The sequence below is a fragment of the Camelus bactrianus genome, chromosome 6, assembly GCF_048773025.1.
Source record: "Camelus bactrianus isolate YW-2024 breed Bactrian camel chromosome 6, ASM4877302v1, whole genome shotgun sequence".
Classification (NCBI taxonomy): Eukaryota; Metazoa; Chordata; class Mammalia; order Artiodactyla; family Camelidae; genus Camelus; species Camelus bactrianus.
Window position 1 is genome coordinate 19,452,579 of NC_133544.1, and position 13,451 is coordinate 19,466,029.

General features: G+C 41.4%; 1 protein-coding gene across 3 annotated transcripts in view; it reads left to right on the forward strand.

The window, feature by feature from the left end:
- The window catches only part of STON2 (stonin 2), a 139,698-nt gene that overhangs the window by 15,446 nt on the left and 110,801 nt on the right, over window positions 1-13,451 (forward strand). The window lies entirely within an intron of this gene.

Genomic DNA, 13,451 nt, shown 5'->3' on the forward strand with positions numbered 1-13,451 from the left:
AATAGGTAACGTCAGTGCAGTACTTAGCGTTCGTGGTGCTGGGAGTCTTTCATGCAGCGGCTTTTTTTATCCTTACAGGAAGCTCTGAAACTGATGTGAAATTCAGGTTTCAAGAGTTTGAGAGACATTCCCATGATGACACTTAGCAGTGAGGGGACTTGGCCTGCCTGACTGCAGAAATTGTGCTGTTTATCTTCCCAAGAGCCAGGTTAGATATAGCCTCTTCCAGGAAGCCTCCCTGGTTGCCCCCACCCCACCCTTGAGACCTTTGGTCACTCTCCATAGTAACCCTTGCTGTCAGTTAAATTCAGGGCCTCTTAGAGTTGGTGGAGAAAGACCTACATTCCTTCTTTATTCTGAGGTTCCCATTATAGTAAAGACTGAAAAAGTTCCAAGACAGGGTAAGAAAAATATTAGGACCTTTTTTGTATATTTGCATTTAACCAAAGTCAAACTCATACACATAGAAACAATATAATTTTGCTACACACAAGGTGTACCTATACGAGTTACGAATGATATTCATTGAACTCTCTGTGCAGAGGGTTTCATAACGGGACATGAATTTAAGGTTGTAGAAGGCATATCTTTAGGTCCTTTCAGTGTATTTCTGTGACTAAATGTGTGCTTTCCTTCTTAATAGTATTTGAAGTGCTTCATGAGTAAGAGGCCATTGGCTAATTGGCCTTCCTGGATTCTGTATTATCGATTTCTCTACCCCTCACCTCTAGCCTAGACTCAGGGATTGGCACACTGTAGGCTCTTAATCCTCGTTGGCTGGTTGAACAAATGAGTCAATGAATTGTTTGAGAAAAGTCTGCGAAGTCAGGACGGTTTTGGTTGGGGTTCCAGCACTGTTTTGTACCAGCTCTCTGGGTTCAAGCAAGTTACTTGACCCCTCTGGCCTCGGCTTTTGTCATCTCAAAAATGGTGCTATTAGTAATGGTACCTACCTCAGAAGGTTGGTGGGAGGAACAAAGGAGATGATCTGTAGGATGACAGAGGGGAGCCTGCAGGTGAGAGTGCTTGGGTCCAGGGCGAGGAGGTGGCTGACGGGTCTGTGGGCATCATTGTTAAAAAAGCAAGAGCCACTCCAGCTGCTTCCTTTGCCCATGCTTTTGCTTCCCTGAACGGCCACGGGGAAGGATGATTGGCCGCCCTGGCGAGGCTCCAAAGCACCTGACTTTGTTTTCAGGGCCCCTGGCCCTTTCCACACTCTGCTACTTGATTGACAACGATGTGCTGAGCTTACTTTATGAATCCTGCTCCGCAGTCTACAGAGTGCTCTCACCCACGTTCTCTCACTTACTAATTATTCAGAATTGGAATATTCCCTGTGGTTTCAGGAAATTCCTGCCCTTGTTATGACATGCCTGGTACTTGCCCCTCTCCTGCTGATAAAGTTATCACCAAGGACATTTGTTCCTGTATTTACTGAATTGTCTAGCAACGTTTTCATTTTTTTCCCCCCAAGCCTGAGACTCAAAGAATCTCAAAGAGAAAAGGCTCATTTCCAACCTGTTTGTAAACAGCCAGATATAGAGGGGCCTGCTTGGTCCAGGCCTCCTGCCTCCCACACGCCCTTGTACGGAAGGGCAGAGCATGGCAGCTTTCCCTCACTCAGGCTTCCTCTTCTTTTCTGTCCATTTGGAGTCATGGGGCCTTAGGACTTGGATGGAGCATCATGGTGTTAAAATACGTATAACATAGAAGTTACCATTTAACCATTTTTAAGTGTGCTATTCAGTGGCACTGAGTACATGCACCTTGTGCAATCATCACCACCATCCACCTTCATAGCTCTTTTCATCTTTCGGAACTGAAACTCTGTACCTATTAAACAGTAACTACCATTCTCCCCATCCCCTACCCCAGCCCCTGGAAACCACCATTCTACTTTCTGTCACTATGAATCTGACTACTCTCAGGACCTCATGTCAGTGGAATCATACAGTATTTGTCTTTTTGTGGCAGGCTTATTTCACTTAATGTATGTCCTCACCTTTCATCCATGTTATTGCACGTGTCAGAATGTCCTTCCCGTTTAATGCTGAATGACATTCCGGTATATGTATACACCACATTTTGTTCATCCACTCATCTGTTGACGGGCACTAGAGTTGTTTCATCATCTTTTGCCTCGCCTATTACAGTAGCTTCCTAATTATTCTGTTTGCTTCCATTCTTTCCTCTTCCAATCTGTTCTCCACTCGGCTTCTGAAAAGGCACATTGAATTTTGTTGCTCCTCTTTAAATCCTTCACTGACTTTTCATTGTGCTTAGAATACAATCTAAACACCTAAATCTGGGCCACAAGACCCCATGTTTACCTTTATAACCTTATCCCACGCCCCACGCTCCTTGCCCACTCTGTGCTCAGTTCAAGTCTTTTCTTGTTAACTTTTTCCCATCTCAGACTCTTTGTGGCTTCGATTCCCTCTACCGTGAATACTCACTACTTCTGGTCATGGTTGGTGTCTTCTCATCCTCACAAGTAGTGGTTAAATATAACCTCTTCAGAGAAAGCTCCTGTCACCACATGCGTTACAGGATCTCGTGTTACTCCTTGTCTGAACCATTTGTCGACTTGCAGAAATCTTGTTTATAGTTGACTTGTCTCACCCCTGTTTTTCTCTCTTAGATAGAAACCCCTGGAAGGCAGGGTCTCTGTCTACCTTGTTTACTTTTGTATCCTGACTGTCTAGCAGGTCTTTACTAACAATTTGTTGGACGAATGAATACATAGCCTGTTTTTAGAGAGAGTTTGAGAGAAGATACCACAATCGATTCTACTTTTAAAACTTTTCTCCTTCATCCCATCTCCAACACCTTCCAAAATGCTAACACCCCTCCTTGAAAAGTCACTGGTTATGACATCATCATTCCTGTTCTAGAAAACTGGTTGAATGTTCATTGGCCTCTGGAGGTTCAAAGGAAAGTTACCTCAGATTTGTTGTTTAACTTCTTGCACTGAAAATGATCACCCTTCCAGCCTGGCTCCATGTCTCTGGAAAGGCAAGCTAACTTTGCAGTGCCCGAAGTAAGTGAAGCAGAAAAAGAAATTAAACCTTCTGGAGAAAGAAATCCACGTAATATGTTCCAGAGTGCTACATGGAAAGTTTAGTGGGGTTTGCTACTTTCTGTTATTTTTTATTTACTACATACTATGGGTAATAGTTTATTTTAGTTGAAGTTCAGTCCCTTATCCATATTGGGAAATTATTTAAAGAAGTCTATGTCCAGGCCCTCAAGATTTTGAGCTCCAGAATAAATTCTCCCCCCACTTTTAAACTACAGTGCTAGAACAGCATGAGTAGATTCTCTGACCAGAGTATCACAGGATGAAATTAAGGGTTGGCCACTGCGTTCCACCTGGAACTCAGGATCCCCTCCAAGCTTATGCCTGTTACTGGGAGAATTCAGTTTTTGTTTTTGTTTTTGTTTTTTTGTGGTTGTAGGATTGTAGTTCCCTTTTTCTTGCTGGCTTTCTGTTGGGTACCACTCTCAGCCCCTGGAGGCTACCCTCAGATCCTTGCCCTAACCTTCCTCTCACACTTTGAATTTCTCTGACTTCCTCTTCTACTACCAGCCAGAGAAAACTCTGCTTTTAAAGGGCTTGTTGATTAGGTTAGGCTCACAGGGAAAGTCACCCTGTCTTAAGGTCATTTGATTAGTAACTTTGTATCCACAAAGTCCCTTTTGCCATACAGTATGACATAATCACAGTAATAACACTAGGGTGTGGAGATCCTGGAGGTGGGTCATTGCAGAGATCTGCTTGCCACAATTTCTGTCTCCTATTTTATTAGTTAGAATTGCATTTACCTGCATGTATCAGAAAGCTTGATTATAATAACTTAAACAAATTTTTTTTCACATAACAATAAATATAAAGATGAGTAATTGTTGATAGTGATTCAGTGGCTCAGTGACATCAGGGCCAGTGACTCTGTGGTTCTCTTAGCCTTTCCTCATGGTTATGGTAGCTCCAGCCATCATGATTATATGCAAGACAGGAAAAAAGAGGAAGTGAGTAGGATTAGGGCAGCATGAGAAATATCTGTTACCTTTATTGCATATGCAGAATAAACAAAGACAAAGAACACTTCCCAGAGCTTTATTTCTGACCTTACTTCCATTTATGTCTCATTGGTCAGAACTTAGCCAAGTGGCTACTCCTAGGTTCAAAGGAGGCTGGGAAAGTAGGAATGGGAATTATTGTGATTGGCTCAACCAATAAACGCCCATCCTCCAGTGCTGGATGATAAGAGAAAATGGATGTTGGTGATGTGGCTAACATATCTGTTACACTTATTTTCTGGAAGGCAGAATGTGGTATAGTAGAAAAAGTGCAGAATTTAGAGACTTGTGATCCTGTCCCAACTTTGTCGTGGTTAGCTGTGTGACCTTAGAGTAGTCAAGCAGCCTCTCTGAGCCAGTTCCCTTATCTATCAAGTGAGAGAAATATCTGGTTTACTTATCTCAGGGTTATTATAAAAATGGGTTGAAATTATCTATGAATTTCTTTTCATCCTGGAAATATATACTAATTGTAATTTTTGGTAAGTATTTGCTATAAAAATAAGAATATATTTCATTGCTTCTAAGAAATATATGTATGTATACATACAATTTTAAAATATTTTATAATCTCTGAAATCGGATGCATTTTATAATCTATGACATCTTAGTTTCAATGAAATATAATAATAATATTTTGTTAAGCTTCTCGGAAAGGCTTAGGATTGTGCCCAGGAAATATGGCCACCATTGGGACCCATAAAGCTCCTATAGACTCCTAGGGAACTGACAGTCTTGTAATGCAATATCCAAAGTGACAGACTCATGGCTTTAAAATATAGGTGAAAAGAAATCATCCACACCAACTCCCCTACTTGCATACAGGGACATGTTATCTCTATTCCAGGTATAAAACTGAAGTAAACCAAGATGAGTTTACAAGAGTAAGCCATTTTCTAAGAGTTCAAAGTACTAGAAAGTATTCTGCAAACTTTAAAGCGTGATTGACCTCCTACCAGGGTCTTTCACTGAATGTGACACAGTGTTCAGCTACCTAGGGATGTTATTCAGGGTCACTGCCTCAGGAATGCACCGAGATCAGTGGTAACTTGTTTTTCAAGTCAAGTGTGACTTAGATCCTTGACTCTGAATGCAGAGCCATGGAGCTGTTAGGTAGCACAGCCATCAGGATTGTTTATTTTGAAGAAAAATCACACTACAGTATTTACAACTATATATAAATATGTAAAATATATAACTTATAATCTTGGGGTATACCTATATGTATGCCTGTACAAATATATGTATTTATATGTGTATGTATTTGTATATCTGTGTGCATGTATACACACACACATAATGTGACTTTCGATGGGGCAGAAACAGACTTTAGGGATAAGGGATTGTGGTGTATATGCTTGAAAGAGAGAAATAGAGGGAAGTGAGTTTATGGAGACTGACTATAGTTGAAATATGACATTTGTTCCTTTTGGAGTTCTTTCTCCTGTATGCCTGACTTGAGGCTGCGATGTTCATTCTTTTCACCAATTTCCAATGGAAGACTAGTGATCATTCTCTTTATATTTTTTAAAAAATAAATACTTAAATGAAAGAATGAAAGAAAAAATGGTAACAAGATAGGAAGAACAGACCACCAGGGTCACTCTATTTTTCCCTTTTAGGAAGATCAAGTCACCTGTTAATTAAAGTGCATGTGTGTGCGTGTGTTTCAGTGAACTCTGTTCTCACATAAAGGAAAAGAATTTGAAAGAAGAAGGAAGAGAAGCAGTGTTCCAAGTCCTTAATCTGATTTAGGTCTTTGTCATAGGGTAATCTGGCCTTCCAGGCTTCTGTTTATTTGGAGAATTTATGAAGCAAGCAGCCTGGTTACTTTTACTTCCTGATTCAACTTCTCTGATTTCTGTAGCCCACTGTGACAGAGGCTGCAGAGTATAAAACCATGCTTGACATTATTTTGCATCACTGTACTGAGCACATTTCTGAGTGCATGGTCGATGCTCAGTGTAAGTTTGTTAGATGTCTTATTTTAGAAGAAAGCTCTGAAGAAACACAAAGAATTCATGCAGTCTTATTTTCCCCATTCATCCTTTCTTCCCTGTTTTCCTTTTGACCTTTAGTTGCTTTTCCTTGATCAAGAACAAGCTGAGGCTTTACTTTGGGTTTGGAATTGGCACCAGGATCTAGTTTAAGATGTTTCTGCATAAACCCTTAATAGCTGACTGGCTAGCACTTGCCAGTAACCTCAAAACCCAACAAGTGGATGCAGAGATTTTTAAAGTAGCTGTCTGGTTGAATACATATGACAAAGAGATGAAAGGAAGATCACTAAGTTCTCAGATTTAAATAGCCTCTAACCAAGCAAGAATTATGTTATGATGTTATGTAGCATAGCTAACCTAACAAAATAAAACATTGTCCCAGCTCTGAAGGGGTAGATTTAATCCACATGGCTATACGAAACCCTCCTTTCCTTCTCATGTGATTTATGAAAGTTCTGTAAAACTTCTAGTTAATATTTCCAGGACATCAGTATAAAATCACTCTAGTTTAGACGATCTGAACTAGTCTTTTTTTTTCCTTAAAAGTGGGCACAAGTCAGTTAGGAATGTTTCAGGGGAGGACTTCCAATTTTTGCTATAACTGGTTAACAAACTAGTCCTTCTGCAGTAAACAATCACAAAACCAGACAAAAATGTGTAAGGTAAACCATTTGCAGATATTGGTCAACAGAAAGCACCATATTTCGATTCTGAGAGAAGGAAAACTCATGAGGTGAGCCTGGTGACCCCCTTGGCTCTCTTCCAGGGGGGAACTTCCTGACTGCATAGAATGCTAGTCTCCGCTGAGCACAGCAGTCCTGCTGAGCTAAGGAAGCAGAGATCAGAGTTGGGGGCAACTGAAGCATCTGGAATCCGCAGGCAGGGCACTGGAGAGGAAAGGGTTGCACAGGGAAAGGGGAACAGAAGTGTATCTGGGTGTACCCAGGGAGTCCTTGGCCAGGCTAGAGTGCAATGGTACAGACTGAAACCATATGTGAGATTTCCCAGAAGGGATGGCTCCAGGGTTGAGAATGGGACAGAGACACTAGAGGTCAGGCAATACTGAGGGATGCTGGTGGTCCAGCTCAGCCACCTTGGAAAGACCTCCTTAACACCTTATTCACATCCCAAGCATTCAGAAAAGACACAGAAAGTCTGTGTCTTAGGGCAAAGTTTATGCTTTTAAGCAGGGGTTATTATTTTTTTTGTTTAATAAAGGGCTAGATGGTAATTATTTTAGGCCCTCTAAGCCATACAATGTCTCTCACAAGTACTCAACTCTGCTGTTGTAGAGCAAAAGCAGTCATAGACAGCATGTAAATAAATGAGCATGGTTTTGTTCCAATGTCTCTCTTTTTTTTTTTTTTAAACAAATGAAAAAAAAAAAAAGCAGAAGGAAGGCCAGATTGGGTCATCACTGCAGAGCACCCCTGCTCTAGAGTAGGGCCTAATTTAAATCCACCCTAACAAAGCCTAGAACCAAGTACTGTCAAGGGAAATTGAGTTTGGAATTTGAGTCCTGCAGTAGTTAGAGCGCCCTGGGAAACACCTTTGGCTTTTCACGAATTTCATCCAGCAAGGAAGAGTAAGCCTATGCAAGAGCAAGGTGAGCGGGCAGTTTGACTTCTGGCAAAAACCAGCTCTGTAGAGGAAGATCAAATCCAGACTGTCTTTATGTATCATCAACAATTGTTAGGTATGTAACGAAACAGGAAAACATGACCCATAGTTTAAAAAAAGGTCTATAGAAATTAAACCCCAAATGGTCTAGATGTTGGATTGGGCAAACAAAGCCTTTGAAGAAGCTATCATAAATATGTTCCAAGAACTAAGGGAAAATATTATCAAAATGAGTGAATATAAAAGGCATCTCAGCAGAGAAATAGAAACTATAAAATAATCTAATGAAAATCTTGGAATGAAAAAGTTGAATAATTGAGATGAAATATTCGCAGAATGAGCTTAAGAGGAGAATCAAGATGACAAAAGAGTCAAGGAACTTGAAGGTAGATCAATAGGAGAAGCAGGAGAGAAAGGGGCAGAAAACATATTTTGAAGAAATAGTGGCTAAATTTTTCCAAATTTAATGAAAATATTGACATACATATTCAGGATATCACACAAACTTAAAGTAGGATGAGTTATAAGGAAACTACATATAGACATAGCCACAGTTAATTGCTGAAAACTGAAATCAAATCTTGTAAGCAGTTAGAGATAAAAGATATAATAGTGAAATGAGAATTATAACTAACTCCTCATCAGAAACAATAGGGGCAAAAAGATGGGATCCTGAAGAGAAAAAAAGTCAACCTCAAATTCTATGTCTAGTATAAAATAGCCTATAAGAACAAAGATGAAATAAAGAATGGATTGTTTAAAAGCCATGTTGTCCAACAGAAATATAATACAAGCCACATATGTGTTATTTAAATTTTTCTAATTGCCCCATTAAAATTTTTTTTTTTTACTTGTATTTTACTTTTTTAATTGGCGGTACTAGGGATCGAGCCCAGGACCTTGTGCATGCTAAGCATGTGCTCTACTGCTTACCTACTACCCTCTCCCCCATTAAAAATTTAAAAATTTAAAACAAAGAGGTGAAATTAATTTTAACAATGTATTTTATTTAACACAGTATATCCAGAATATTACCATTTTAACATGTAATCAATATAAAAATTATTAAATAGGTATTTAACACATTTTTATACTTTTTGAAATCTGGTGTGTACACTTAAAGAGCAACTCAATTTGGACCAACCGCATTTCAGTAGTTACCTGTGTCTGGTGGCTACTGTACTGGAATTGAATAGTACAATTTTAGATCAGAGAAAGGAGAATGGACATGTTGCCCTGTATCCAGATTGTTTCCCAAGCTATCTTATACATAGTGTTTAAATTAACCTTTCTAAAGCATTTACCAGCTCAGGAGACCTAAAGAGCCTACCTATTATGTGGTAAAACAAGTTAATTTGTTCACTCATTCATTTATTCAGATATTTACTCAATAAACATTTGCTAAATATCAGACCCTGTTCTAAGAGTTGGAGACATCCACAAGAGGAAAATCCAGTCCCTTTCCTCAGGGAGCTCCCAGGCTAATTGACACAATGGCCACATTAGCAGACAGGTTCATTATAACTGGATAAATGAGTAAGATACTATCAGCATACAGAAGACATGGGGGATAAGGAACAAGTGGGATTAGTGGGAGCTAAGGAAGGGGACTGTACTTCGGAGTTCTTCACTGCAAGCGACAGAAGCTGACTCTGGCTAACGCAAGGAGGAAGGGGGTCTGTGGCTGTGCGGAGCCTCTGAGGAGTTTTTAAACAGAGCTGTGGCATGGACATTTTCAAGTTCTAGGAAGACCCTGCTGGCGTACGAGGTTGGGTAATAGGTTAGAGGGGGATGATGCTGAAGGCAGGGAGACAGGTAAGAGGCTAGTAATTGTCTGAATGAGAAACGATGCGGACTGAACCAAGGCAGTGGCAGTGGGAACAGAAAGGGCAGTTTCGAGAGTTCAAACTCTCTCTGAAATTTAGAGCTGTCACTGTTCCAACCCCTCCTTTTCCAGTGCACTCATCTCACTCCCACCCTCTTCAGGTAAACAGGAGATAAACTCATTGTGATCTAGCTGTGCCATCTCTGTTCTCTCTTCCCCAGATGCCTTTGCCCCTCCTCCCTTTCACTCAGAAGCCTGCCTTCCAATTTAAGATGCAGCTCATGACCGTCCACTGCTCAAGCCCTGGGTAGTCTCTTAACACCCTGACTCTCTCTCTGCAAGGGTGCTGTCGTTGTGGTGGCTGACCGGTCACAATAGGTTAGAGAGCCTGTTGTGTTATTATGTCACTGTCATACCTCCCTGCAATGAACTTTAAGCTACTAGAGACCAGTGATGCTGTCTCATTCTTCCTTGTACTGTCAGGGTCTAGAATGGTCCTAGCACAGAGTAGCCAGTCCTGTTTCTGCTGATGCTGGCCCCTGGCTTTGTGGGACACACTGAGGCCCTGTCGTGGCTGATAGCTTCCATCACCAAACTCCTGGCTCAGGACAGTCTGAGGAAAGTTCCTTGAGTCACTCTCCACTCGTAAACTTTCAGCAGCTTCCCATTTCCCACAGAACTCTTCTCCTCAGCTGTTCAGGTCCATCAGCCTTTCTCTCTAGGAGATACCTCAGCTCTCATCAGACTGACCTCTTCACTGGCCCAGGAACACGCTCCCACAAGGTCTGATTCTCTTAATCGTCACTTAGGCTGATCCCCCGTCCCAAGGATGCCTTACTCTTCCCTTCCAGTGGTCTAGAACCAAGGGCGTCCTTCAAATCCCAAAACCTGCTCGGTCCCTTATGGTTCCAGCCCTTACGATCCAACTGTCACAGCATTTCTGGTATGTCCTCCAGTGGGCAGTTATTCCCAGGTTTGTTGTGTTCGCTGTTCTGAGCATCTCCATCTCCCTGCTAGATGGTGAGCTGCTTGAGGGTCAGTATCTTAAGGGTGCCTGGCACATTTCTACACACACAGGGCTCATGACTGCATCCTAGAAATAGATACATCTTATGTCGGTCTTCTAGGTCTCCCATCTTATCAGCCAGCTGCATTCTCCACCCCCCAGTTTTAGTGTGTAAGGTGGGCTGCGGAAGAAGCTTCTCTCTGAAAGGGCAGCCCAGAGAACTTCAGTGAAATTTTTAGTGTCTCTTGGTCAGCACTGTGCTGATTGTGAGTCACTACTCATTTGTGGTGATTCCAAGCCTCACTTTATGATTCATGTTCTAAAAATGGGGTGAGGTTTTTATGGAGAAACCCATTCCAGGGTGAACTTAGCCTCACAATGATCGGGTTTCTCTGTGGGATTCCAGCTGCTCGCCCAGCACTCCGTAGAGTCTAGCATCTCAGGGTCTGCTGCATGTGGCTGTTTCATGGCAGGTTCCTAGAATCCATTTCACAGGGTTGTGATGGAGGTTCCCGGTAACACCTTTGTTCCACCAGGCTTTCCTGGGACCACTCATGGTCTGTTACCAGCCCATGCCTGGATCTGGGCTGGACAAGCTGAGGAAGGGTAGGTAAATCTTTCGGGCTCTTCTTTTCATTCATACTTCCTGAGTCTTTATCTTGGTCCCTCAGCCGAATGCATCTGTATCTGTAAAGAGGAAGTTGCCTGCTTGACTCCACTTAGCATCTGGGAGAACCACTCTAAAAAATGACTGTGAAGGGAAATCACTAAAATCAGAATGTGGAAGTAACAGAAAGGGAGTGGTTTCATGAAATTTGCATTCTGGTCCCAAGATTTACGCGGAGGCACACCGCTTGTTAGTGTGAGTCGTTTACCCGGGGTCGAAGGCCAGAGCGGACATTTATCAGGAGCTTGGAATGGGGCCTGGCACACAGTAAGCCGTCTGGAAACTCAGCTGCTGTGACTGTCTTTGTTGTTACAGACGGTTTTTCACTCCCAGGACTAAGCATTTGGAGTATATTATCTTACTTAATCCTTAGAATTATGAAGTGAGTTTTGCTGTTCTTGCTGAACTGGGGTGAGCTGAGGCTTAAGGACTGTGCAGGACTCACATCCAGGCAGTTGAACTCCTGGGTCTGTCTCAGTCTCTGCTGTTGCTACACCTGATCTCCTTGGGCCTCACATTTTTCATCTGTAAAACTTGAGAGCTGGACTATTCATCTTTAAAATTTTCGAGCTCTAAAATTTCTAGATGTTTCCTCCATTATCTTCACCCTTTTCCTTCTCATCCCCCTTCCCCTCCCCCACGCACACTCATTTTGCTGGATTCATCATCATGGGATGGGTGGGATGCCTCCCCATCTAGCTGTGACTCTGCACATGTCAGCTCGTGAGCTTGTATTGTGGCTTTGTCCTTGTTGGAGCTGGCTTACATGCTGCTGTTGTTGGGAGAGGGGGAATCTGACTCTTCAATTTTACCATATTCTCTTGGCCTGCAGCCATTTATCACATCGATGGATGCCAACATTTGATGGACTTGAGAAAGGCATAAGATGGGAGAAACCCACTAGATCAGCTCTTTGGGTCTGTGGGCTTTGCCTGGTTCTCTGGTGAGATCTGGTTTGGAGCCGTCACTCTCCAGGCTGTTTGCACATGTCTGGTCCTGTGATTGGTAAGAATCTCAGGAGAGGGACTTGCAAGAGAGATTTCTGGGCTTTCCCATTCTCTGTACAGCTTGGATACCCTGGTAGATTTCTGTTGAGGAGTTTCACTGATCATTTCATTATGGTTCCATTGTAGTTGATGTTTGTGAAGTACTTTAGCTGGGGGCTAGTCTATTTATAGTCTCTAGTTTTTTTGTTTGTTTGTTTGTTTTTTTTTTTTTTTTTTTTTTTTTTATGGCTGTGACCCAAAGATAAGAGTGTTTCAGCATCAGAAGACCTGGGTTCAAGGGTTACATCTATCACTTCCTAATGTGGTGCATCTAACACACCTGCTTGTTATGGCCTCTACTTGATTATTCTTTGGTGGTATCTCATTATGCAATAAAAAGAGTCCAATTGTCACTATCCTGGGACGTGTAAATTCTTCCACTTAGATGCCTGGAAGAAACATCTTAGGAATCTTAGGACACCAAACAAAGCCCCTGGAAACAACAAAAGTGTTGGATAAGTCACTTAACTTCTCTCTAACTACAGTGACTATTGGATCAAAGTATGGTATGAAAATAGGTTTCTGAAAATTATGAATTCTATACAAACATATTTTTCTATACAAACTTATTTTTAGGAAGTATTGGTCAACAAGACTGATTGTTTTAATTCTGCCCCCCAAAGTAAAAGCTACTAAATGTTTCTATTCTGATTATCCTCAGCATCGATTATTTAATGCAGTTAGTACCCTATAGTAGAATTTCAACATTTTCTTTTTATTATGCACCAGCTAGAAGGCTATGAGTTAAATTGTTCTAGACTAAAATGAATATTATGAGTATTCAGTTAATAACTGATACTGTTCAAGGTGGATGGTAGCTCTTATGTGGAAACATTAATTTTGCATTAATTTAGATTTTACTAATTCATTCTAAGATCAGGAGTTAGGTTCAAGTTGTAAAAAGACACTAATGGTACAAACAATATTGTAAGTCTATTCATTAGCCTTACATGGAACATAATTGCAATGTGACTAAAGGCTAGAGTTTTACGTACGAATTCAAATTGGCCTAGAGTAAAAATGTGTTTCTTTAACTCATATTTTTCTCTGATGCAAATATGCCCTACCCCCGTACTCCAAGTGAGCAAGATGACTCCATTTCTGTTTTTCTTGATTGGTAAGTTGTGCTTGGAGATACCATCTGGAGATGGTTGGATTTCTGCCAAAGATTTAAATCAGGCTTGCAAAGAGCTACCTGCCTCAGGCA